Source organism: Piliocolobus tephrosceles, chromosome 7 (genome assembly GCF_002776525.5).
Source record: "Piliocolobus tephrosceles isolate RC106 chromosome 7, ASM277652v3, whole genome shotgun sequence".
Lineage (NCBI taxonomy): Eukaryota > Metazoa > Chordata > Mammalia > Primates > Cercopithecidae > Piliocolobus > Piliocolobus tephrosceles.
The window spans coordinates 105739511-105766120 of NC_045440.1; the positions used below are offsets into that span (position 1 = coordinate 105739511).

Here is a 26610-nt window from a genome sequence, read left to right on the forward strand (position 1 = left end):
TTTTTTTTTTTTTTTTTTTTTTTTTTTTTTTTTGAGATGGAGTCTTGCTCTGCCGCCCAGGCTGGAGTGCAGTGGCCGGATCTCAGCTCACTGCAACCTCCGCCTCCCGGGTTCACGCCATTCTCCTGCCTCAGCCTCCCGAGTAGCTGGGACTACAGGCGCCCGCCTCATCGCCCGGCTAGTTTTTTTGTATTTTTTAGTAGAGACGGGGTTTCACCGTATTAGCCAGGATGGTCTCGATCTCCTGACCCCGTGATCCACCCGTCTCGGCCTCCCAAAGTGCTGGGATTACAGGCTTGAGCCACCGCGCCCGGCCAGAAATTCTTATATTGTATCACAAATAACACTTTCCCTAATTAGGTGAAAACGAGACCAAAATCCCAAACTACCGGGGCCATTTGAAAGATAAACATACCTCTGAAAAACGAAATGCTGCACAGACACACACAAAATGAGTCATGTTTCTTTAAAGCAAAATCAATCATGTTATTTTGAGCTCTGTTCAAAACAGGAAAGGGGAAAGAATACACATGCCAAACAAGAAGAAATTTGGTAAGAAAAGATTGAAGATACGGTCTGTATACACTAATTATGCTTAATAATTTCATAAGTCCTCTGTCTTATCTAATTTCATTTGCTTAACAGTAAGACTATATACACATACATGCAAGAATCAAACTACGCTAGCAGATAGGACCAAAAGACTTCTTCAGAGCTCCTGACCAAAAAAGTGTAGCATCCGACCAAAATTTCAGGAGAATATACTAGGCTTTCTTCACCGTAGACCATCCACATCTCTGAATACCTGTGACTTCATTCCTTAAAGCATCTCCCAAATGGGGATAATGTATTCAAACTACCACAAATCCAATTTTAACTCTACATACAAATAAAATGTCTAATAAGATAGCTGATATACTTCACACTATAAACACTGCTGTTTGGTAAGTTATTCAGTCCTTGAGAAAGAACTGTAAACTGAAATAAAATACCTGTAATGAAATCTGATTTCTCTATAGAAACAAGAAAATCAGGGGGTTATATTCTTGATCAAGGATCTTGATGCCATTAGTTTCTGGAGAGATTCTTTGTACAAGATTTACGGAGATGGCTTCTTGTTGCCATTTTATTAACATCAAAGATGAAATCGCAGTTTTGCTGCCTTTGAAACGGTCATTTTACGTCCTAAGCTGCCATCTCATCAGCCCCGGGCACCATACCTACTCTTTTGTGAGGGGTAGCCTGGTGAGGTGGGAAGAGTATCCTGTGGTGTCACAGAAACCTCGGTTTGATTCCATCTCTACTTTAACTGGCTCTGGAACTTTGATAGAGCTTATTTTAACATCGCAGAGGCATAGAAGGTTTCTTCTTCTATTAAATGCAGATAGAAACTACCACTTGTCTGGTAGTGTTGCTGTAAGGATTCAAGATAATTTTGTAATGTACCTTGGAAAGAGCAGGCACTTAAGTGTTCAATAAATGGCAGCCATTTATCAACATTACTGAAATGTATTTTTCATCCTTGGATAGCTCACTATATTGCTACTTCAACTCTGCCAAGCTCTGGCTTGAAGTGGTTCTCAAACTAAATAGGGCCCTATTTGATTCCTAAGATCTGCTAGGAACTTGAGGATCCAGGGAATGACAGCTAACTCTGGGAGTTCTTCGAAACAGAAATCTGTGAACACACTGTAACTCCCTGTTTCTTATACATGAGTTTTTATTTCAGCGTTTTTTCCTCTTCTTGTCACTACTGTCACTCTAATCACATCTCTCTCTCTCTTCCAGAAGGAACCTGTACTCCAAACACAATTCCCTAACTAAATTATACTCACAAACTACTCTTTTATTTTTGTTTACATAACTATTCCCTTGGCCTTAGAATAACCATATCCCTTCTGAATGGCACTGTCAGAAAAAAGAAAACAGGTAGGTACGTAGGTAGGTAGGTAGGTGACAGGTATTAGACAGATTGATAGAATAACTATATCCCTACGGCCTTCTGCACATGTAGCTACTAGTCTCAAGCTTACACTGAAACAAACTGTGGGAAACTTTACTTTACCCTTCACTCCAGACTAAATCAGGCATTTCTCTGAATTCCAATATACCTAGTGCATACTTCCCAACAGCGCTTCTCATACTCAAACTACTTGTGCAACAAACTACCTGTCTCCCTCACTGCCAAACAAACTCTAAGGCAAGAACTATGTTTTATTAATTTCAAAATTCCCAATACCTGACACATAGTAAATGCCTATTTATCTGGATGGGGGGAGCTTAATAAATGGGCATTCATGTCTTAGCTCTAAGCCCTACACTGCCTCAAAATGGTGGATTTGTGACTTTTTAAAAAGTCTTCCTTTCAAAATTTTTAAATGCTTAAAAAGTAATTTTTGGCCAATCACAATGGCTCACGCCTGTAAATCCCAGCACTTTGGGAGGCCAAGGCAGGCAGATCACTTCAGGCCAGGAATTCAAGACCAGCCTGGATAACATAGCAAAACCCCATCTCCACTAAAAATACAAAAATTAACCAGGGGTGGTGATGCATGCCTGTGATCCCAGCTACTCGGGAGGCTGAGGCACAAGAATCACTTGAACCTGGGAAGCAGAGGTTGCAGTGAGCTGAGATCCGGCCACTGCACTCCAGCACGGGTGACAGAGTAAGACTCCGTCTCAAAAATAAATAAATAAATAAAATAAAATAAAATAAATAAAAAATAAAAAGTGGTTTTAAAACATTCTGCTGTGACCAGTATTAGCAGACTAGGTTTTATAAAACACACCAAACGAATGTTGTCCTGCAAAATAATAATAATCCCCCGTAGGCTACATTGTAATTCAAATGGTGCTACAAGAGTATGAGGAATTTTTGTGTGTGTTTTGTTTTTGTTTTTTTTTTTGAGACGGAGTTTCACTCTTGTTGCCCAGGCTGGAGTGCAATAGCACGATCTCGGCTCACCGCAACCTCTGCCTCCCAGGTTAGAGCAATTCTCCTGCCTCAGCCTCCGTAGTAGCTGGGATTATAGGCATGTGCCACCACGCCCAGCTAATTTTGTATTTTTAGTAGAAAGAGGGTTTCCCCACGTTGGTCAGGCTGGTCTCGAACTCCCGACCTCAGGTGATCCACCCACCTCAGCCTCCCAAAGTGCTGGGATTACAGGCGTGAGCCACCGCGCCCGGCGAGGAATTTTTGGAACTCTAAGAATTAGCCCCAGAAAGAGTTTACCAGATAAACAGGAAAGTCACTCAGTACTTTATAGTCATGGGATACTCTCCCAGTCCTCTCGCCTAAGACGACAATCTTCTTTCTCCTCTCCCTCTCCCTCCTCTGTGGTTTATATCTGGGTTGGTGTTAAGGAAATGTGCTGCAGGGACCAAATGGAAACTGGAAGCAATAGCAAGGGGGAAGGAGAACTCATCAGGAAGCAAACTTACAGATAAAAGCCTATTATAGTGCAGGGCCTGGCTGCCTAAGCGCCTTACAATGGTAACAGCAATCTAACTGGTGAAGTGCCTTAATATGAAAATTACAGAAAGTCCAATCACTGGAGGTCTTCCAATAGGCAAGTAATACAATAAAATATTCTAAAGTCTAATGCTTACCAGAATAGGAATAATTGGGTATAAACATACACTTTAAATTGTTTCTTTGGTTTGGGCAATCAACAACATTGTAGCTGTCACGAAAAGGCAAAATTAGTGGTCAAAAGCCCTGGGTTTTGACTCCTAGCTCTGACACTGTGTAACCTTGGATACATCATTTAACATCTCTTGCTCTCATGTTCCCACTTCTGTCAAAAATGTACCTGTTTCACAAAGTTGTTTTGAGAAATAGGTAACATCACATGCAAAAGTAATGTGTACCCTCTAAAATAAGAGTGCCTAAATATGGATCATTGAAATCCCCAGGGAACAATTAAAAAGACATATTCTTAGGCCCCATTTAAACCTACTAAATCAGAAATCTCTAAATACAAGGCTCAATAATTTATATTCTGGCTAAATAAATATTGGTACATGCATGAAATATCTCTGGAAGGAATAATACTAATCACCTATGAGGAAGGGAAATAGAAGGCCAGGAAACAGAAGAGGGATGGAGGCTTTTCACTGTATGCCAATTTACAATTATTTATTTATTTATTTGTTTATTTACTTACTTTTAATTTTCTGAGATGGTGTCTCGCACTGTTGCCCAGGCTGGAGTGCAGTGGCATGATCTTGGCTCACTGCAACCTCCGCCTCCCAGGTTCAAGCGATTCTCCTGCCTCAGCCTCCTGAGTAGCTGGGATTACAGGCGCCCGCCACCATACCTGGCTAATTTTTTTGCATTTTTAATAGAGACACGGTTTCACTATGTCGGCCAGGCTGGTCTCAAATTCCTGACCTCATGATCCGCCCACCTAGGCCTCCCAAAGTGCTGGGATTACAGGTACTATTTTTTATTTTTAGACCACATGAACATATTACCAACTTAAAAATGTTTTTAAAAAATGTCTACACATCCACAGTAATTCTGATGGCTCAACTGGGTTTGGAACTCGTGACTCACTCTAAAACACCATAAATACACAAAAGGATTAAAATATTCACAAAAGTAGGGGTCCGTTTAGGGAGGCAGTAAATAAGCATACTATTTCCAGTTTGGAGACTGTTGCTTAGGACAGCCCCCCTCTTAGAAATTCACAATTCATACACCTCCATTAAGCCTCCAATAAGCCCTACAATGAAAAGGCCTGTTTATGCTTAATCTTATGCTTCCCAAATTGAAGCTGAACATGGAACACTCGCTATTAAGATCTTGGGGAACCAGAGGACACTGGTTTGAGAGCTAAGGTTCCTAAAGTAGAGCAAGTCTTAGTCATCTCTACCCCAGAACCTAAAAGAGTGTATCTAGAACATACAAACCTCCTCCAAAAGGTAGAACTCAACAGTGACAATCTGCTTTTCCTGTCTTTTCTCCTCATCTAAAAATGATTTCCCAATTTCCTCAACTGAAAGGATTTTTTAAAGAGCATAATAATCCACTGTGCCTAAAATCATATTGTTAAAAAATGTAAAATACTGGCCAGGCATGATGGCTCACGCCTGTAATCCCAGCACTTTGGGAGGCTGAGGCAGGTGGATCACGAGGTCAGGAGATCAAGACCATCCTGGCCAACATGGTGAAACCCTATCTCTATTAAAAATACAAAAATTAGCCGGGCATTGTGGGGTGCGCCTATAGTCCCAGCTACTCAGGGGGCTAAGGCAGGAAAATCGCTTGAACCCAGGAGACGGAAGTTGTAGTGAGCAGAGATCACGCCACTGCACTTCCACCAGGACAACAAAGCAAGACTCTATCTCACCAAAAAAAAAAAAAAAAAAAATAGGTAAAATACCTACAGCCCAAATAAATATTTTCAATCCAAATAATAAGGCAGTTGGTATTTTTATTCCTTTAAGTGGGAAAATGAAAGATCTTTATGATTCAAAAGTGCCTTGTTTTAGGAGACAGCAATAGATTTCAGTATTGTTTTTCCTTCTCCAATATAAGCAGACCCTGCTAGGCATCTTTATTCCCATTAAGCCAGACTAATCAAGTGAGCTGTACAATCAAACCACTTGACAACCTCATTTTTTACTGAAAACCTACAGATCTGCATAATCAGAATTGGTCTAAAAGCTATATCAAATGGCTCTTTGAAGTCTGCACCTACTTCAATGCACTCTAATGGGTCTCTAATCTAGAAACCCTTCCTTCAGCTATCTAAACCAAAGGAGTCAAACAAATGTCATCAAAATTTAAAAGCCTGCCACAGCCAAATTTAAGGACTCTATCATTGTGTTTTGTCACTATTGAGCACAAATTAACACAAATGATTCCTCTCTGTGTGGTATCACAAATACCATAATAAAGGCTTGGTTTTAGTCTTCAAGGATCTACCAGAAAATGCTTTCAGTTCTTTGTCTTACAATAAATATTAAGTTGGTACAAAAGTAATTGCAGTTTGCCATTAAAATTGCAAGAACCAGGTCAGGCGCAGTAGCTCACACCTGTAATCCCACCACTTTGGGACGTCAAGGCAGGTGGATCACTTGAGGTCAGAAGTTCCAGACCAGCCTGGCCAACATGGTAAAATCCAGTCTCTATTAAAAATACAAAAATCAGCTAGGCGTGGTGGCGCACGCCCATAATTCCAGCTACCTAGGAGGCTGAGGCAGGAAAATCACTTGAACCCAGGAGGTGGAGGTTGCAGTGAGCCGAGATCGTGCCACTGCACTCTAGCCTGGGTGACAAGAGTGAAACTCGGTCTCAAAAAAAGAAAAACAAAAAAAAAATTGCAAGAACCGCAATTACTTTGCACCAACCTAATAGCTCAATGTACACTGACTCAACAGACTCAACAAGCAGTTCCAGACAAATATTTTAGTTTACAGACTAATATTACTGACCAAGTAACATCTCACCCCATCTCAGTGTCCACTCTCATCTTCTCTCAGTAGATACAGGGGCGGGGTGGGTGCAGGAGGGACAAGTGGGTCTTTTAGATAGTGCATGGATATGACAGTAAGAGAGCTAATCTTGGGAAAGACTATGAAGAAGAGCTGCCTACCTTCCAGTCCCTAATTATCTTCCCCAATACTGCTGCCTTTTTTGCCGTGCTTTTTTAAAAAATGCCTGGAAATCACTTACTAGTCACAGAAATACATCTCAAGGCATAAGAAGTTTGTTGGTATAATCAGCTACCTCCTCTCTTCGGGTGTCTGAAAGGGGAAGATGGTGGAGGAGTGAGTAGGGGTATATACAAACACTAAACTCATCTCCAGCCAGATGCTCTTTGTAACTGCCACCATCTCAAACCTGTCCCAGTAATTAATCTCTCTGTTAGGAGAACACAGATGTTTGTAAAACGCGGTCGCCATCATCATAGCTATAACACAGCAGTGCAGTCCTCCTGTTTCCCACAAAAATAACTGGCATCTGTTTAATACTTCAGTGTGTATAAAAACAGAAAACAAACCTAACAAAATGGAGGCAGTCTTATTAGAATATTATCAATAAATAATACTGTCATAATATTGTCATAATAATAAGTGTCAATTCACACTTGGACCATACAGATCCTTTGTCCCAGACTAAATTCTCTATACTTCCTTCTTACCCTGACCACTCCACCAACCCGATTGTAGACAGTCTGTGTAAAAACCATTCTACAGATGTGGTTGGTCCTGTTATCTCCACTTTCTCTCCTTTCCATCAAAAGCTGAAAAAAGTGAGTAAAACTAAAACAAAAAGGAAAACAATGTACAAAACACTTCTTAACAAGTATTTACTGAATATTATGTGCAGATATGCAAATCAGTAGAGTGAAAGAATGGCTGAAGTACGGATGATGCACTGAGTTCACCCTGAGGAAAACTTCTCCTACTCTATATATGTAGCTATGAAAGGCAACTGTAAAAAAGAGAAAACCAAAAGACAAAGCTGAGATGAAATACAAGGTAAGTATCTCCACACAAGAAAAATAGAGTAAAAGAGACTGGGTGCCAGAGCTGGGTTCATCCTAGAAGCCAGTTCGGCCCACATTTTTAGTAGAACACTATATAACTGAAACTTTTAATAGTAACCATTAAAATAATGGAAATACAGTCTATAACTTTTGAATCAAGAGGGAGGGAAAAAAAGGAATGCAGAAAACTAACCATCTAACAGAAGAGGAAAAAAAACAGCAAAGAGGCCGGGCGTGGTGCCTCATGCCTGTAATCTCAGCACTTTGGGAGGCCAAGGAGTTCGAGGTCAGCCTGACCAACATGGTGGTCAGCCTAAGGTCAGGAGTTCGAGACCAGCCTGACCAACATGGTGAAACCTCGCCCATCCTAAAAATACAAATATTAGCCACACATGTCGTACATGCCTGTAATCCCAGCTACTCGGGAGACTGATGCAGAAGAATCACTTGAACCTGGGAGGCAGAGGCTGCAGGGAGCCGAGATCATGCCACTCCAGCCTGGGCAACAAAGCTAGACACACACAAAAAAAACAACAGCAGCAGCAGCAAAGTAAACGGATCAAAAAATATGAAATTCAGAGAGCAGAAATAAGTCTACTTATTCAAATAGATTAATCTCACATATTACAAGTCAAAGATTAAGGGAAAAAAAGTCAGGTATCAGTAGCGAAAAAGACAGCATTAATAGGGACAGAGATTATATAATAATAAAAGGAACAAACTACAAAGAACATTGAATAATGTTCATGAATCTGAAAGTTTCTAATACCACAGCCTCAACAACGTCTATAACAAAAACTGGCCATTTGAGAAGTTGTCAACTCTAATGAAAAATTTAACACGCCTTTTTTTTGGACGTGGGATCTCCCTATGATATTGCCCAGGCTGATCTTAAATGATCCCTCCACCTCAGACTCCCGAGTAGCTGGGACTACAGACAAGCACCATCACGCTCAGCAGAGAAAGTTAACATATACTTCTGTATTAGTCTGTTTTCACAGTGCTATAAAGACATACCCAAGGCTGGGTAATTTATAAAGAAAAGAGGTTTTATTGACTCATAGTTCTGCATAGCTGGGGAAGCCTCAGGAAACTTACAATTATGGCAGAAGGGGAACAGACACGTCTTCCATTGTAGCTAGAGAGAGAGAGAGCAAATGAGAACAGGGAAAACTGAATTACAAACCAAACGAGAACAGGGAAAACTGAATTATAAACCAATCAGCTCTCGACTGGGCATGGTGGCTCATGCCTATAATCCCAGCACTTTGGGAGGTCGAGGAAGGTGGATCACTTGAGGCCAGGAGTTCAAGACCAGCCTGGTCAACATGGTGAAACCCCGTTTCTATGAAAAATACAAAAATCAGCCAAGCGTGGTGGTGTGCGCCTGTAATCCCAGCTACTGGAAAGGTTCAGGCATGAGAATCTCTTGAGCCCAGGAGGCAGAGTTTGCAGTAAGCCGAGACCCCACCCCTGCACCACTCTGCCTGGGTGACAGAGCAGGACCTTGTCTCAAACAAACAAACCAAACCATTAGATCTCATGAGAACTCACTATCACGAGAACAGCATGGGGGAACCACCCCCATGATCCAATCACCTCCCATCGGGTCCCTCCCTTGACATGTGGGGATTATGGGGATCACAATTCAAGATGAGATTTGGGTAGGGACACAGCCAAGCCATATCCACTTCTTTCAGATACTGACAGTTCAAGCAGACAAAATATCAGTAAAGGCAGAAACACTGACAAAGAACATTAATAACCTTTCTTTAACAAATATACAGAAACCCGCTCCCCAAAGTGAGGAGTCACAGATTTTTTTTAAGGCATAAAGCACTTATCTCTGACTTCTGAATTTAACAGATAAGTAAAACTTCCTTCAAATTATAAGAACAAATATAATTTTACCAACTTTTTATTTTTCCAAATGAGATTCAGAAAAGAACAACTACTATTACTAACATTTAAGAAAAGATGGTTTTTAAATTTTAAAAAGTCAAAAAAGAAAGAAGAGCAAATTAAAACAAAACCTTTTTCTCACTAATCATGGACTGTGAAGATTTTCTTAGAAAATGGCACCACAGCAGAGAATTGTACAATTCAATATTTCTTAACTTTTTTGATCTCAGGGAAAAAAAACATACAGATATTTCCATTTAATAGTGAGTCTCTGGTATAATAGTCTCCTTGTTTTACAGTTGAGAAAACGAGTGACTACAGAGGTTAAGTGATTTACCTGTAATTACTTAGTTAAGAGGAAAAGTGGGAAAGAAGGCATGTAAGAAAATCTTCCCTCTATCCTTGCCATCATGCCACAACCTGCCACAGGTCCAATTCAATTAACAAATACTTTCTGAACGCCCCCAGTATAAGGTTTCACAAGAAATAAAATGAACTATAAAATACAGCAGGGGAGGAGGTCAGGGAGAGGAGACCAACAGAATCACCTGTGGAAGGGGCTTCTCTACATACTCGGGAATACCACCCTTAATAGTGGGCCACAGTTACAGAATCCAGTGTAACCTATCCTTCAAGAAGCCTAAACTGCAGGAAAAAAGGAAAGCTGAGAACCACTGATTCAAATCCACACATCTCAAGTAGTTTATAATCTACTTGTAAAAGCAAAGTAAGTAGAAAAACATTTCAAAAAAGAAATATAACACAAGGGTAGAGGGAAACACACACACACAAAGAAAACACAAACCCTGATTACAGTGACTTCAGAATAATTTTTTTAAAGCCTGAAGATCAACAGAAGCCTCACAAAATTAAATCTTGAGTGAGGCTTGAGTGCACTTTGATAAGTTAGTTATTAAATGTGCATATCCTGGGATACTCATTTTCAGGAGGAAAATGCAGAGTTACTGCAAAGCCAATAGCAGGCTTCAAGCCTCTCCTTGAGAGCAAACAACAGACCACGGTCAAGAAACACAGATACAAGAGCAGAGATTATGAGAAAAGTGTGTGCTAAAGAGAGAATCACATTAAAACACACACACAGTATGGAGAAGTTGTATATTTATGAGAAAACAGGAATAATTTTCATGCATGTAACTTCTAGTTAAATGTATGTATATCTTAAATACCTCCTGCAATTCCACTAAGATGACAAATTTTGAAAAACAAATGAATTCTAAAGTTACAAGGACAAAGAGAAAAAGGAGGCTAGTGCATTCAACAAATTTTGGAAGCTGGAAAGCCGACAGACAAGCGGTCAATGAGTTCATGACAAAACTTTTAAACCTAAACCCTACATGGTAGGAGGAAGCCGAAAATGAACAGGTCCATTTTTAGGAATTGGAGGCTTCACATTCCTCTAAAGCCTGAAGATAATGCAAAACAGGAACTGCTGGAAATTAGCATAAGGAGTAGTTAAACCCCTAGCTCCCCACCCTCTACACAGGAGACTGCTCCCCTTCCAGAGGCTAAACATTTCCTACGTAGCAAAATTCAACCAGCGTAATAATAGCCTGGGAACACACCCAGAATCAGTGTGGGAGAAGTGGTGTCAGAGACCAGAAGAAAAAGTGAAAGCTGTCTGTTAAAATCAGTAATCAGCCCCCATCCCAGAATGCTTACAGCCACTCTCTTACCTGACAGGATTCCTCTTTGGGGAAACCAGCCCAAAAAGAAAAATATATATATTTAACAGAATATTTTTTAAGAAGTTGGTCTGATGGAAAACAGGGGAGAAAAGGTAAGAAAATCACAGTAGCTAAGAAGGTGTCATACATCCAACCACCAGGAATTCCAAAAAGACAAAAATGGTAAAATGGATGGGGCGAGAAAAGTATTAAAGAAATAACAAGAAAATTTCCTGAATAAAGGGACCCATGAAGTATTTGGACCCAAAATACAATGAATAAGGAAAGGACCTATACCAAGGTACATCAGTGTGAAATTTCTCAACCAAGGGACTAAAGGAAGACCCTAAAATATCTCAGGGCATGAGGTCTTAAGGCATAGGGTTAGGGGGGTGTCAAGCAGAATCAAAACAGCACTGAACTCTCTTGAATCAAAACAGCACTGAATTCCTCAAAAGGGATACTGGAAGCTATGAAACAATGATGCAATGCCTTCAAAATTTTGAGGAAAAATTGTTCCCAACTAGAAATCATATATCTAGCCAACACAATGTACAGCCAAAAACAATTTGGTTTCATCTTAATAAACCAAAAAAATGGCATACCAAAACCAGAGTAGGGACAAGCCTTTCTGAAAATGACACAGAACTTTTTAAACAATCAAAATGGATCCAAAATTCCTTAAAATGCCACTGAAACAGTTAAGTGAAAAAAACAAAACAAACAAAAATCAATCCTGCCTTTTTGGATGAAGTACTGTACATAGACTCACTAGTCCAACCAACTTTACAGCAATGATTCTCGTCTTTTCCTCAAACATTAAAGGTACTATTTGTGTTTAAAATGTATACAAGCAATTTTAATCATCTTTCAATATTTTAAAGGTTAGTATACATTAACAGAAATCCTCAGGAGTACCCTAAAAATCTGAACTGTGGCTGGGCACGATGGCTTATGCCTGTAATCCCAGCACTTAGGGAGGTCAAGGAGGGAGGAACACAGAGTCCATGGGTTTGAGACCAATGTGGGCAACACAGTGAGACCCCCGTCTCTACAAAAAACTTAAAAATTAGCTGTGCATGGTGGTACACGCCTATAGTCACAGCTACCTGGGAGGCTGACGTCAGAGTACCGCTTTTGAGCCTTGGAGGTTGAGGCTGCAGTGAGCCATGATTGTGCCACTGCACTCCACCCTGAGTGACAGAGCAAGACCTTGTCTCAAGAAAGAAAAATCTGAATTGCATACATCAATAAGTAGAGGTAGACAACACACTGTTACAGGGTTCCTAGGCTCCATGAAGCCACTGAGAAGCCCCAAGATGCTCTAAAAGGAAGGACAGCACCATGTAAGACAGAAGGCAATATAATACCCACAATGCTTCAGTCAAGGGTGGAAGAGATGGGTAAACAGCCATAGAGCAGATGGAAGACAGGAGCTTGGGGTGAAGAAGAGTGAGGAACAGAGCAAAGACCAAAATAAAATACACACACAGACAAATTTAGGGACAAGTCTCTTTAAAAACCAAAAGAACTCTGCTGAGCTACAAAGGAGTTCCAAGTTCCACCTAAAACCAGCAAGTCTAAAAGGGCCTTGCTCTTACTTCTCTAAACTCTCTTACTAGTTTGAGTTATTGGCTTGACCAGACAAGCAAGAAAAACTCTAACCACAACAATCAAGACCTAAAGGCCTGACCTTTAAACTAAATCAAGAGCTTTCATCTGAAACACCAACAAAGGGTTACTGAGTCGCTCAACACATACCAAAAAATAATTTGAAACAGAAATTCATTTGAATGACGGCAAGGGTTACTTAGACATTTGCATCAACAGGGTATTACAGTACACAATATGCTTAGTACAGAGCCTAGTACAAAATGTTAGCTGCTCCTGCTGTTTCTTCCATTACCATTTCCGACTGAAAGAAAAACTGTTAAATGGGACTGGTAAAAAGGAATTTGGGGATGCAGAAATGCTGTTATTACAGCTGCTACTTCTTATAATCAGTACCACTTTGGATGAAGAGATCACAGGTGAACCCAAATATCTATCATTACATCCCATTAAAAAATAAGCACTCTTGAAAGACATTCAAAATAGATCTAATAACTAACTCAATACCTGGACACAACTGAAGTTCATGTATAAATTTTTCTGTATTTCATATTTACTGTAAAAATAATGTGAAGCATGGAATCTATCAAATTCCTGGTTATCTCAACTTCTCCAAATTACATTTACAGTTATCTCTATCCCACCCAAGTGACCTATCAAAAATACCAACAACAAGTATCATTAAGGTACCATAGTCCAGTAAGCACTTCCTCTTTTGACCTCTTCCAGAATTTCTCGACTCTATTTCTTTTTTGAGACAGGTCTCACTATGTTGTCCAGGCTGAAGTGTAGTGGCTATTCACAGACACAAACATATACTGCACTACAGCCTCAAACTCTCAAACTCCTGGGTTCCAGTGATCCTTCCACTTCAGCCTTCCCCAGTAGCTGGGACTATAGGAACAAGCTACTGCACCCAGCTAATCCCATTCAATTTTGCAATTAATCATTTATTGCTTTGAATTGTCTCTCTGATACTGCTATTCTACCTTTTACATTTCTATTTTCCGAACTATATAGTAAGCTTACATTTACGGATAAGGCCTGTAACTTTTTGCACATCCAGGCATTTAGTACAAAGGAGGTACTATGTGGATTGACTAAAGATATTAGAATATTATACAAAACCAGAGACCAACTGTTCACAAACTTTCTCATCCAAACACATAAAAAATAGAAACAATTCAGTGTTACTATGGTAATGATATAATGGTTATAATATGATGTGCGTAGCCCACCATATCATACCCTAGCATGTAAGGATGGAGAAGCAAGAGCTTCATAAATAGGTACTGGCACACTGACTTCAAACATGAACCATAGTCCCTGTTTCAACATTCACATGGAGGCCAGGTGCGGTGACTCACGCCTGTAATCCCTACACTCCGGGAGGCCAAGGCGGGTGGATCACCTGAGGTCAGGAGTTTGAGACCAGCCTGCTCAACATGGCCAGGCTGGTGGAAACCCCATCTCTACTAAAAATATAAAAATTAGCTGGGTGTGGTGATGCACGCCTGTAATCCTAACTACCTGGGAGACTGAGGCGGGAGAATCGCTTGAACCCAGGAGGCAGAGGTTTCTGTCAGTCGATCATAGCACTGCACTCCAGCCAGGACACCAGAGCAAGACTCCGTCTCAAAAAAAGAAAAATGAGCACGGAGACTGTCACTTTATACATGGTGTCCTCTCCTCTATGAAACCCCACGCAAAAGGGAAGAAAATATACGCGATAATGACCCTGTCCTCTGCCAACAGATTAAAATTTTAATAGTTTTTTTTAAAAATTCACGTAGACAAAAGCTAACAGTTAATGTACTGTTTTTAAAGGCTGGAGCACAGTCTTTTACTATGACATTTTGTTTTTATCTACAAATATTTAAAACTTTAGTTCATACAGGCCGGGCATGGTGGTTCATGCCTGTAATTCCAGCACTCTGGGTGGCCGAGGCAGGCGGATCACAAGGTCAGGAGTTCGAGAACAGCCTGGTCAATATGGTGAAATCCTATCTCTACTAAAAATACAAAAATCAGTCGGGTGTGGTGGAGGGCTCCTGTAGTTCCAGCTACTCTGGAGGCTGAGGCAGAAGAAATGCTTGAACCCGGGAGGCAGAGGTTGCAGTGAGTCAAGATCGCGCCACTGCACTCCAGCCTGGGTGACAGAGTGAGACTGTGTCTCAAAAAAAAAGACCTGTGCTCAGAGAGACCCACCACTACGCGGCTGTACAGCAAGAGAACCACACTATCTCCTTCAACTCAAAATTTCTTCCCCAAGAACAGTGTCAGGATGTGAAATAAAACAATGTTTGGAAAACACAGTGCTTCGTGCATAGTAACAATGCTAAAAATAACATTGCATTAAAATAACATTAAAATGTGCAAACCTCATGATTTACCTAATCAGCCTCTAAATATTATATGATTCTAGCCCAGAAACTTACATTCTTCAATCTCCATAGGGAGACCTCCACAAAACAATAATTTACTATAATGTCAGTTTCTACCAGTGTTCCACGTAATCACATAAAGAAAACTTCTGTATCGATTATAAAACTCACAGCCCATTAGGTTTTCAAAATATCTCTAATGTAAAAGATTCTCCAACACTTATGTCAAACCATGATTAAGAAAAAGTTCCTGGTCAGGGGAGGTAGCTCATGCCAGTAATCCCAGCACTTTGGGAGGCCGAAGCAGATGGATCACTTGAGCCCAACAGTTCAAGATCAGTCTGGGCAACATGGTAAAACTCGAAACCCCATCTCTACTAAAAATACAAAAATTAGCCAGGTGTGGTAGCACGCACCTGTAATCCCAGCTACTCTCTGAGGTATGAGAATCACTTGAACCTGGGAAGCAGAAGTCACAGTGAGCTGAGATCACACCACTGCACTCCAGCCCCGGCAACAGAGTGAGACTCTGACAAGAAAGAAAGGAAGGAAGGAAGAGAGAGAGAGAGAGAGAGAGAGAAAAGGAGGGAGGGAGGGAAGTAAAGCTCCTCTGTGATACACTGAGCTTTGTAACTTTTTAACCACTGTTTCTGTCTTGGCTTCAAGAAAGTCTAAAAAATGATTCTACTTAATTTGACACTTCGCTAACATTTCTATCATCTTTCCCATTCAGAACTTCTTACTCCTTCCCCTCTGTTAGCCCTAGGCAGACCCTTAAAAACTGTCTAGTCTCACACATCCTTGCCTTATGAGTAACAAGAAGGCTTTCAGATATAAGGCCTCTTTTGATTAGAAACAAAATATGTGTATGTATAAAGAATATGTATAAAATAAATACAGGATCTTTCTCACATTCACACAAAAGATCCTGCAACTTCATCACATATTCAATATAATAAAAACTGCAAAATACCCAAGAAAAATGGCACATATGACTAACAACCCCTTGAAAACTGACCACAAAATAGTATCAAAATACTCCCTTAGGCACAGCTATGAAATAATAAGCCCTATTTCCAATAAACTTTACATGCAAACAGATGTGTCTTCTTCATATTAATCATACTGGCAAGCTACACATTTATTTCAACAATAATGCCCCACACCCAAAATATTTTTGGAGTTTTCCTTTTGGAAGTGGCATTAAGGTTTATTTAGAATGCCACTACATACCCAGTCCCCAGTACAATGCCTGATACACAGTAGGCACACAAACTATTAAATGAATATACACAATAGTAGTATTTCCGGGCAGATGTGTCTCTGCAAATAGAAAACATTCAGTCCTAAAGCTTACTAATTAAATGGATGATGAAGCCGAGTAGTTCTTTTTCCTTTTTTTTGTATCAGAAAGGTAATGTGCTGATGATGTCATAACAAGGTTTGAGGGTGGCACATCTCACACATGCATATGAAGACCCAATCATCATGCTTATAATAGACTACAAAAGGCTCCTGAGTAGTTTTTATAAAATACTATTTCTTAGAAAATACACGCTGAGTCTGAGCAGATTCATAGTAAAGAACTAATCACTAACTCACATTTCAATCTTTAAGTCTCAGAAGACATCACGTTTCACATTTCCTAAACGATGTACCTAATCAATCACCTGACTATATGAGTAATACTAGTGATGTCAAATAAACACATTTATATTGACTTGCCTTGTGATTCGGACCTAGATGCTTTTAGGGGGCCTCTGTGATGGTAAACCAATTGCCGAGTTCAATAATTCTCTCTGTAAATTGTTCATTAATAGTTACACTTCCATAATATGCATTATTCTGTCCAATGCCATAAATGTTAAGTCCTTATAGTTTGTTTTCAAATACATGGTATCAGTGTTTTCTAAAACATTCATAGTACCCAAATCTCTTTCTTTTTTTTTTTTTTTTTTTTTTTTTTGAGACGGAGTCTAGCTCTGTCGCCCAGGCTGGAGTGCAGTGGCCGGATCTCAGCTCACGGCAAGCTCTGCCTCCCGGGTTTATGCCATTCTCCTGCCTCAGCCTCCCGAGTAGCTGGGACTACAGGCGCCCGCCACCTCGCCCAGCTAGTTTTTTGTATTTTTTAGTAGAGACGGGGTTTCACCGGGTTAGCCAGGATGGTCTCGATCTCCTGACCTCGTGATCCGCCCGTCTCGGCCTCCCAAAGCGCTGGGATTACAGGCTTGAGCCACCGCGCCCAGCCAATCTCTTTCTAAATAACTATGTTTTACTATTAATTTATCATTTTTCTTAATGATCACCGTGGTTTTAAAGAAATCTATAAATTATTTGATACTTCTTCCATCAAGAGGTAGAGTCTAATTACTCTTCCTCATATATAAGCTAGCCTGATGACTTGCTTGTTGCAAAGATAATCAGGCAGAAGTGACACTGCAAAACTTCTAAGGCTAGGTTTTATTTCTTGGGATGCATGCCTTAACATGGTCACTGCAAAACTTCTAAGGTTAGGTTTTATTTCTTGGGATGCATGCCTTAACATGGTAGCCTTGGCTACCATGTTAAGGACTCTGGCTAATCGAAGTCTCCATGTTAAAGAAACTACACAGATAGAGATGCCTAAGGAATCCCAGCTGTTGCAGACCCCAGTTGTTTTGAGTCCTTAAATGAAGAAGCCTTCTAGATGACTCCAGCATTTGACTGCAACTGCATGAGAAACACAGAGTAAGAACCACCTAGCAAGTACTGCCAATTCCCAGAAGTGTGAGATAATAATAATATATGATTGTTGTTTTACCCATTAAGTTTGGGTTGGTTTACTGCCCAGCAATAAAAAATCAGGATGATGAACAAAGAGAGAACTTCAATATTTTCTTGGGCCCTGGCTCCATTGGTATATGACTAACGCCTCATTTATGCTTCATCTTTACTATCTTCCTTACCAGCTTCCTTCTACTGTACTACATTTAAAAAACAAATTTTCTTCCTATTAATATTAAGGATTTTTATTTTCTTCTTTTTTGAGACGGAGTCTTGCTCTGTCACCCAGGGTGGACTGCAGTGGCACAGTCTCAGCTCACTGCGAGCTCCACCTCCTGGGTTCACACCATTCTCCTGCTTCAGCCTCCCAAGTAGCTGGGACTACAGGTGCTCACCACCACGCCTGGCTAATTTTTTTGTATTTTTAGTAGAGACTGGGTTTCACCACGTTAGCCAGGATGGTCTCAATCTTCTGACCTCGTGATCCACCCACCTCGGCCTCCAAAAGTGTTGGGATTATAGGCATGAGCCACTGCACCTGGCCAAGAAGGATTATTTTTTAAAAAACATAAAAACTTTCTATTAATTTATATCTATGAACTTCCTTCAACATTTATTTCAAATACTTATTTACAAATCTATTTAACCATAGACTCATCTGAATAGTACATTTGCTCAAAACAAAAGACAATCCTTTTTTTTTTTGAGACCGAGTCTCACTGTGTCGCCCAGGCTAGCATGCAGTGGTGCGATCTTGGCTCACTGCAAGCTCCACCTCCCAGGTTCACACTATTCTCCTGCCTCGGCCTCGCAAGTAGCTGGGACTACAGGCGCCCGCCACCACCCCCAGCTAATTTTTTTTATTTTTAGTAGAGGCGGGGTTTCACCGTGTTAGCCAGGATGGTCTTGGTCTCCTGACCTTGTGATTCACCCGCCTCGGTCTTCCAAAGTGCTGGGATTACAGGTGTGAGCCACCACGCCAAGTCAAAGCCAATCCTTATGTAGTATCAAGAAGCAACACTTTGGGCCAGGCATGGTGGCTCAGACCTGTAATCCCAGTACTTTGGGAGGCTGAGGTGGGCGGATCACTTGAGGTCAGGAGTTCAAGACCAACTAGCCAACATGGTAAAACCCCGTCCCTACTAAAAACACAAAAATTAACCTAGCGTGGTGGCAGGCACCTGTAATCCCAGCTACTCGGGAGGCTGAGCTGAGATCGTGCCACTGCACTCCAGCCCCACAACAACAGCGAAACTTCGTCTCAAAAAAAAAAAAAAAAAAAAAGCCACACTTTTATATATACAACTGACAGGCCAACTCTCAACAATCACACCCGGTAACCAATACTGATAGAATGTTATTTCCTCATCCCTGCAATCAGGAGACTGCATAAGGAAACAAAAGTTGACAAACCCAAAACCCTCACCAACCATTAATCTCTTAGTAAAATGGTCTCCAAACATCCCTGTAAATGTAACAAGTGCACAAACTGGCCTATCACTTCCACATCTTTTGAAGCCAAGCCACTGCTAGTCACAGGCTGTTAATCTGACAATACCAGGTAGTCCGATGCAAAATATCTGCAAAATGAAGTTGTCAATCTTGCAAAAGGTACAAGACTTCATGAGGTCTAGAGAAAGCAATGATGAGAAATTCAACAAAACGTACATACACGTCAGTGACAAACAAACATATACACAGACCAATTAAAAGACAATGAATATCGAAGCTGGGTGTGGTGGCTCACGCCTGTAATCCCAACACTTTGGGAGGCCAAAGCAGGAGAATCCCTGGAGCCCAAGAATTTAATATCAGCCTGGGCACTCTAGTGAGACCCCATCTCTACTTCGGAGGCCGAGTTGGGAGAATCACTTCAGCCTGGGAGGTTGATGCTGCAGTGTACAGTGATGGTGCCATTACACTCCATCCTGGGCAGCAGAGCAAGACCCTGTCTCAAAGAAAATTAAACTGAAAGTGACAATTGTGCTTTAATATAGAATGTCAACATCAAATGATTACATGTAGCCCTTGGAAAAACCACAAACATGTTTGTAAAAATTACTCCACGATAAAATTCAAATGGAACCAAATGCAGCATGTGAACTTTGACTGAATTCTGGTTTAAAAATTCCCACTATTATACACAGACATTTTGAGGACAGATGGAGAAAAATGAATATACACTGAGTATTGGATGATATTAGGGAAATTTTGTTAATTTCCTATAAAGTGTGGTAACGGTACAGTGGTTACACAGAAAAAGGAGAAAAAGATTCATATTTAGAAGATACAAGCACATGTATTTAAAAATGAAGTATTACAGTGACTGCAACTTTCAAATAGTTCAAAGTTATTTACATACACACATATTTTGCAAATATAGCAAAATCTTAGTAAGTTAGGCAGGAATATCATCACCCTTATTCAGCCAAGAAGTTACAGAAGATCCATCTTCCTCCCTCTACAATCCTTAGGATTAAAGATTTTCTTATAAAAGGGAGGCAGGAAATATGTCAGAAGCGTTCGAACCACAGCAAATCCATCCTGAATTGTAGACGCTGGTTAAAGTAAGGCTGAGACCTACTAGGCCGCATTCCCAGACAGTTAGGCATTCTAAGTCACAGGATGAGATAAGAGGTCAGGACAAGATACAGGCCATAAAGACCTTGCTGATAAAACAGGTAACAGTAAAGAAGTCAGCTAAAACTCACCAAAACCGAGAGGGCAATGTGAGTGACCTCTGGTAGTCCTCACTACCACACTCCCAACAGTGCCATGACGGTTTACAAATGCCATGGCAACGTCAGGAAGTTACCCTATATGGTCTAAAATGAGGAGGAATCCTCAGTTCCTAGTAACTGCCTACTCCTTTCCCAGAAAAACTCATGAATAATCCCTATTATTAAGATCAGGAAATAACATTCTATCGGTATATGTTACCAGTACGATGGTTGAGAGTTGGCCTGTCAGGTGTATTATTTACTAGGGTATATGCTACTGTTTAGCATAAAATAAAGAAATAAACATAAAAATTAGCAATCAGCAGCCTTTGGGGACTGCTCTGCCTACCAACTAGCCATTCTCTATTACCTTTTTAATAAACTTGCTTTCACTTAAAAAAAAAATTTTACTGAATCTAGAAGGTATTATCTACCTTCTAAAAGGTTATCCAGATAATTCATTGTTCGTTCTTTCAATTCTTCTGCATGTTTGAAAATGTTTACAATAGAATACTGGAAAAAACAAAAATAAAAATCTCACTAAAACTACACAAACACACACACACACCCCAGTCAAGAATCTCCATTTAAGGAATGCTTCCTAAAGAAAATACAGAGAAAAAAAAAAGGTAAAGTTATAATGTGCTATCTTTCACCTGAACCTGGGAGGCGGAGGTTGCAATGAGCTGAGATCATGCCACTGCACCCCAGTCAGGGGCACAGAACAAGACTCCATCTCAAAAAAAAAAAAAAGGAATTATATTTCTTTTAAGAAGTTTCTAGGGCCAGGCATGGTGGCTCACACCTGTAATCCCAACACTCTGAGAGGCTGAGGAAGACAGATCACTTGAGGCCAGGAGTTCGAGACCAGCCTGGCCAGCATGGTGAAACTCCCTCTCTACTAAAAATGTAAAAATTAGCCGAGCATGGTGGCACACGCCTGGAGTCCCAGCTGCTCTGGAGGCTGAGGCACAAGAATTGCTTGAACCAGGAAGGCGGCGGTTGCAGTGAGCCAAGATCCTGCCACTGCACTCCAGCCTGGGGAACAGAGTGAGACTCTGTCTTTAAAAAAAAAAAATTTCTGGAGGAAAAAATATTTTAGATGAAACTAAATCACCATTCTTTATTCAATGACTTTCATGTTCTTATTTTAGGTGAATAGTTAAATAAGCTAAAACACTTTCCTAGGAATGTATTCTTTTTCTTCTTCTTGAGACGGAGTCTCGCTCTCGCCCAGGCTGGAGTGCAGTGGCACACTCTCAGCTCACTGCAACTTCTGCCTCCCGGGTTCAAGCGATTCTCCTGCCTCAGCTTCCTGAGTAGCTGGGATTACAGTCGCGCACCACCACGCCTGGCTAATTTTTGTATTTTTAGTAGAGACAGGGTTTCACCATGTTGGTCAGGCTGGTCTCAACTCCTGACCTCGTGATCTGTCCGCGTTGGCCTCCCAAAGTGCTGGGATTACACGCGTGAGCCACCGCGTCTGGCCAGAATTTATTCTTTTTCTATTATTAAAATAATATATACACATATACAGAAGTATATAAAATACAAAACCATAGCAAGAAATATTAAAAGTAATCAACCATAACCCAGAGGCAAGTATACCGTCATTTTGTTTTAGCACTTATGAAACTTTAGTCTTTACCACGGTTAGTATCATAGACTTTTTCACCTCTTAGATAGAAAAATACATTGTCTTTTATTCAGTTCAGTGATTCTACTGGTCTCTCCGAAAGATTTGCAGGTTTTTTCCCAACGACAGTGAGGCATTTGAACTGAATCATCCATTCAAGCTTGATCGTCCTAATTAACAATAGCAAACACCAACAACTTGGCTGGAGAGAGGTAAAGTACATTCCTTGTAGCCATGAAATCAAGCAACTTGCCTACATGGAAAATGGAATTCACACCCCTTAGCGCACTGGTTCCATTACTCTATGCCTAACCAACTATATTACCAGTTATGGCCAATTTATGGCCTAACACATCGTATTTACTTGATCATGATATTACCAAAGTCATTATTGAATATAATAAACAAGATATCCTTTTCTACAAGAAAATTATTCAACTGATTTGAAACTCTATGTACACATCAGTCTAAGCATTCTGGGCTTCTTTTAGTTCCTCAAATACACAGCAGTCTCTCACCTTATGGTCTTCGCATGTGCTCTTCCTTCTGCCTAGAGAGCTCTTCTAGTTCTTAACACCTTGTCCTACATCCTATAGCTCCCCCACCAACCCCTCAGCCTACCTCCTTTTCATTCACTATCCCGATTCTCATTTTCAACACTTCTTCAGGTAAGTTTTTCCCCTGCCCAAGACTGAACTGGTGCCTCTAGTGAAGAATTCTGAACTTCCCCTTTTACTGTACTTGTCACACGGTCCTGTAATTGTCTCTTTTCATGAACCAACAACCACCACCAGATACCCAAGACTAGAATGACAGGCAGCAGATGCCCCTAAATCTTGCTGAATAATTAAACACCATTTTAATGACTTCACACACACACACACACATACACACATGCGCACGCGCGCGCACACCCCTGTTTGGATACATATACACAAACACCGTGTATTCATATTTATAATTACATAAATATACAAACATACATATACACAAACAGTGTGTGTTCACATTAATACATAATTATACACACACACACACACGTAGAAAAACAAGTAACTTCCTCTATCCTTTGCAAAGGAAACGCAATAAGGCTAAGTTAATGTAGGGTGGAGTCTTTGCTACTTAACTAATCACCTAAGCACTCCGGCCCTCAGTTTCCTCAGCTATAAAATAAAATCCTAAAATCCTTCTTGGTGTAAAGTTTCGATGAACATCTCAAAACATTCTACTCAGCAGTGTAAAGTCACAAAGTAATATCTATTACAGTCTAATACACAGAACAATGGGTTTCCTGGAAAACAGAAGTTAAAAAGCTTCTCATTGAGCATTTGGCAGTACTAGGACCTCCTAAACAGCCTTCTCAAAAAACAAGAGCAACACTCTTAATCCATTAGAAACTAAAGGTAAACAAACATTTTCAAACTCAGGTGATACGCCATCATCAATGCGCTTTTGCTTTATCACATACTTGATAAAGCTGCACTCCAGCCTGAGCAACAGAGTGAGACTCCATGTCAAAAAACAAAATAAAATAAAGGGGGAAGGGGTGAGGAAGCAATAAAGAAGACCTGGGGATGCTTTTTAAGAGCTTCTCTTCAGTTAAACTAACCAGATAGCAAGAGTTTAGAAAGCTCTATTTTCTGTCCACTACAACTAAATACCTATTAGAATAAGTACAAAAAAAGTAGAAGGGCAGGTCTGAGGCAGGAAATAAAAATCAAACCTTAAAATGGCAGAAGTGGCCAACATATATCAAATGTAACTCATAAAACAGTATCTATAGCTCTACAGTCACACAGATTCAAGGTTGAAATGAACTTTCAGACATTAAATATACCTCCTCATTTACAAACGAGTAAAATGAAACTCACTGCATGAAAATGACTATGTGACTGGTCAGTGGAATGACCAAGCCTCCTAACTCCAACTCTATAGTCTTTCCAGTTCTCAGAGCTCTCTTCCATAGGGCCTGTCTGTGGTAGGCACACAGTATCTTTCGGATACACGGTATCACTCTACAAATTCTGCAGGAATTGCAATACTTGATAATTAGTGTCAATATCATAAAACAAACTTTCCAAAGATAGATAAAAAGTTATTACAAAATTTAACAGATATATCTAAATTCAAATTATCTATCTATCTATCTATATATATATACTTTTTTTTTTTTTCTTGAGACAGAGTCTTGCTCTGTCACCAGGCTGGACTGCAGTGGCGTGATCTAGGCTCAGTGCAACCTCCGACTCCCTGGTTCAAGCAATTCTCCTGCCTCAGCCTCTCAAGTAGCTGGGATTACAGGTACACGCCACCATGCTCAGGTAATTTTTTTGTATTTTTAGTAGAGACGGAGTTTCAGCTTGTTGGCCAGGATGGTCTTGATCTCATGACATCGTAATCTGCCTGCCTCGGCCTCCCAAAGTGCTGCCCGACCCAGTCTCATTTTTGAGTATCTCTGTGCGAGCAGCATTTGAAGAGACCATATAGTCAATCCCAGCCTGTGCACAATGAGCAAATAGACTCTCTGCAAGGCTCAGGTATCCTATCTTCCCTCCATCAATGCCTATAAACCAAAATTCAAGAGAACTGAAGGAAGAGGATAAACCAGTCCACACATCCTGCAACCTTGTCTTCAAAGTCCTTCCTACGCAACCATTAGATCCTTCTTCCCTATCACTTATATTATCAATTAGCACTTAATTCCTTCTTTACATGTCTGTCTCCTCATTAAACTGAAAGCTCCATGAGGGCAGAGGCCAGCCATCTTTGTATTCCAATGTATACACAGGTTAGCTGGCAAAGTATTTGTTGCACTGAGTTAAAGAATAAAAATCTGGCTGGGTGCGGTGGCTCACGCCTGTAATCCCAGTACTTTGGGAGGCCAAGGCAGGCGGATCAACTGAGGTCAGGAGTTTGAGATCAGCCTGACCAATATGGCAAAACCCCATCTCTACTAAAAATACACAAAATTAGCTAGGCATGGTGGCATGCGCCTGTAATCCCAGCTACTCAGGAGACTGAGGCAGGAGAATCGCTTGAACCCAGGAGGTGGAGGTTGCAGTAAGCTGAAATCGCCACTGCACTCCAGCTTGGGCAACAAGAGTAAAACTCTGCCACAATAACAACAACAAAAAGAATAAAAATCTTTTTCCTACTTTCCTTGTTCACTTATTTTCCATTCATCAACATAATTAAGTAAAAGAAATCATGAACAATCATAGATGCACAGTTCTTTCTTCCTCTGAGTCATTCTATAATACAAAAACCCTTTTCCAAATATTCCATGTTCATGGATTGGAAGAATCAGTATTGTTAAAATGTCTATACTACCCAAAGCAATCTATACATTCAACGCCATCTCTATCAAAATACCAATGACGTTCTTCACAGAAATAGAAAAAACAATCCTAAAATTTATATGGAACCACAGAAGACCCAAAATAGCCAAAGCTATCCTGAGCAAAAGAACAAAATTGGAGGAATCGCATTAGCTGACTTCAAATTATACTACAGAGCTGTAGTAACCAAAAAGCATGGTACTGGCATAAAAACAGACACACAGACCAATGGAACAGAAAAGAGAACCCAGAAACAAATCCATACATTTACAGTGAACTCATTTTCAACAAAGGTGCCAAGAACATACACTGGGGAAAAAAACAGTCTCTTCAATAAATGGTGATGAGAAAATTGGATGTCCATATGCAGAAGAATAAAACTAGACCCCTGGCCGGGCACGGTGGCTCAAGCCTATAATCCCAGCACTTTGGGAGGCCGAGATGGGCGGATCACGAGGTCAGGAGATCGAGACCATCCTGGCTAACACGGTGAAACCTCGTCTCTACTAAAAAATACAAAAAACTAGCCGGGCGAGGTGGCGGGCGCCTGTAATCCCAGCTACTCGGGAGGCTGAGGCAGGAGAATGGCGTAAACCCGGGACGAATCCCAGCTACTCGGGAGGCTGAGGCAGGAGAATGGCGTAAACCCGGGACGCGGAGCTTGCAGTGAGCTGAGATCCGGCCACTGCACTCCAGCCTGAGTGATAGAGCAAGACTCCGTCTCAAAAAACAAAACAAAAAAAAAAAAAAAACTAGACCCCTGTCTCTCACCATACTCAGAAATCAAATCGAAATGGGTTAAATTTAAATCTAAGACCTCAAAGTTTGAAACTTCCCCAAAAAAAATTGGGGAAATTCTCCAGGACATTGGACTGGGCAAAGATTTCTTGAGTAATACCCTACAAGCACAGGCAACTAAAGCAAAAATGGACAAATGGGATCACATCAAGTTAAAAAGTTTCTGCAGGCTGAGCACGGAGGCTCATACTAGCACTTTGGGAGCCCAAGGAGGCTGGATCACAAAGTCAGGAGTTCGAGACCAGCCTAGCCAACATGGTCAAACTCTGTCTCT

General features: G+C 40.6%; 1 protein-coding gene and 1 pseudogene across 5 annotated transcripts in view; both read right to left on the bottom strand.

The window, feature by feature from the left end:
• Nucleotides 1-26610, bottom strand: part of UBR5 (ubiquitin protein ligase E3 component n-recognin 5) — a 157921-nt gene that overhangs the window by 115754 nt on the left and 15557 nt on the right. The gene's annotated exons all lie outside the window — the stretch shown is intronic.
• On the bottom strand, nt 16486-16595 carry LOC111551755 (annotated as a pseudogene).